Source organism: Heptranchias perlo, chromosome 6, assembly GCF_035084215.1.
Source record: "Heptranchias perlo isolate sHepPer1 chromosome 6, sHepPer1.hap1, whole genome shotgun sequence".
NCBI classification, from domain to species: domain Eukaryota; kingdom Metazoa; phylum Chordata; class Chondrichthyes; order Hexanchiformes; family Hexanchidae; genus Heptranchias; species Heptranchias perlo.
Window position 1 is genome coordinate 29,551,809 of NC_090330.1, and position 2,367 is coordinate 29,554,175.

The window sequence follows — 2,367 nt, forward strand, 5'->3', positions numbered from 1 at the left end:
CTCCAACTCCCTACATAATCATATGAAACTCCAGGATACCACAATATTCTATAACTGCTCATTATCCACCTAACTAGCAACTTGCCCTTTATAACTGGAAATATACTCTTTACATAGGAACTTCACAAGTTCCCTTTTAAAGGACGGTAGATGGAATCCGTACCCACTGCATGTTTCAGTAGTCAGTTCCAAAGGATGATGACTCTCTGCAAATACTGATGTGAAAAATCTATTTAACGTATCAGCCATTTTCTAATTTATTATAAAATCTCTTCCCAACTTGTCCCATAAAGGACTTAACTGGCCTTTAACACACTGCTTATTACATACATAGCTAGAAAATGTCTTTGATCCCTTTTCTTGCTGCTATCTACAATCTACATTTCCATTCCCTCTTCTAATAGAATCATAGAACCTTGTGTAGTCAATATGACTCTCTGTTCAATGTTCAAGACTGACACCGTAATGGTTAATAGCCATATGACTTTACTTAGCACAAGCAAGAATCAATACCTTACAGTATTTAAGTAGTAGTTTACAAAGCACAATTGAGAATTATATCACCCCGTTGTCCTTTGGGTAGAAGCCACGAACTCGTTCCCTGTTCCTTCATGCATGTACTCTTGTTCTCGTTTACCTGCCTGGTACTTTTTTTTCTGTGCTCTACACTTAACAAAGTCTCAGGCTCCCCAGTTATACCCAAAAAACGGAACTGCGGCAAAATACATCCAATCAGGCATTTTCCTAAATACTCCCCTTAACTTACCTCATCATATGGACAACATGTATTTCTCCAGAAGAGACAGTGCCTTGTTGCCCCCCCCCCTTATCTCTCCTTATCCTTAGTACAATGTTCCTCAGTCCCTGCAGTTGATAAATCACCCTATAGGCCTCGAATGTGACAGGAAATGGCTAGCTTCAGCATTCCTGTATGTCTGAAGGACGTAATGTTATGTTCCTCCCTTAGTTTGCAATAACAAGATTCTCATGGCTGTTAGTGCCTTCAGCTGCAGTAAGTTAATTTTAAAGTTATAGTACAGTACTTTCAGCTAAAGCTTTGACTAATTAACCCTTTCGAGCCTGGTTCCACTAAATATCATAACCTATACTTCCTTACATTTGCAACAGAGAAGCAGCCCATTCAGCCCATTGTGCCTATCCCAGTCTCTGAAAGTCCTATTCCCCATACCCTTTTGAGATTCAGTCTCTCTCACTCATAGTGATTCTCAGTCTCTGATTCTCAGTCTCTCTCACTCATAGGGATTCTCAGTCTCACTCAGTGATTCTCAATCTATCTCACTCATAGTCATTCTCAGTCTCTCCCACTCACAGTGATTCTCAGTCTCTCTCACTCATAGTGATTCTCAGTCTCTGATTCTCAATCTCTCTCACTCAGTGATTCTCAGCCTCTTTCAGTGATGCTCAGTCTCTCTGTGATTTTCAGTCTCTGACTCATGGGATTCTCAGTCTCATTCAGTGATTCTCAGTCTAAACCACTCATAGTGATTCTCAGCCTCTCACAGTGATTCTCAGGCTCTGATTCTCAGGCTCTGATTCTCAGTCTCTTTCAGTGATTCTCAGTCACTCACTCGGTGATTCTCAGTCACTGTCACTCATAGTGATTCTCAGTCTCTCTCTCTCACTCAGTGATTCTCAGGCTCTGATTCTCAGTCTTTCACTCATGGTGATTCTCAGTCTCTCACTCAGTGATTCTCAGGCTCTGATTCTCAGTCTTCCACTCATAGTGATTCTCAGTCTCTCACTCAGTGATTCTCAGGCTCTGATTCTCAGTCTTTCACTCATAGTGATTCTCAGTCTCTCTCACTCATAGTGATTCTCAGTCTCTCTCACTCAGTGATTCTCAGCCTCTCTCAGTGATGCTCAGTCTCTGTGTGATTTTCAGTCTCTGACTCATGGGATTCTCAGTCTCATTCAGTGATTCGCAGTCTCCCTCACTCAGTGATTCTCAGGCTCTGATTCTCAGTCTCTCACTCAGTGATTCTCAGGCTCTGATTCTCAGTCTCTCACTCAGTGATTCTCAGGCTCTGATTCTCAGTCTCTCACTCAGTGATTCTCAGGCTCTGATTCTCAGTCTCTCACTCAGTGATTCTCAGGCTCTGATTCTCAGTCTCTCACTCAGTGATTCTCAGTCTCTCACTCAGTGATTCTCAGGCTCTGATTCTCAGTCTCTCACTCAGTGATTCTCAGTCTCTCACTCAGTGATTCTCAGGCTCTGATTCTCAGTCTCTCACTCAGTGATTCTCAGTCTCTCACTCAGTGATTCTCAGTCTCAGTGATTCGCAGACTCTCTCACAGTGATTCTCACTCTCACTCTGTTTATTTTTCTCGGTAGCTCCTCCTGCTGAC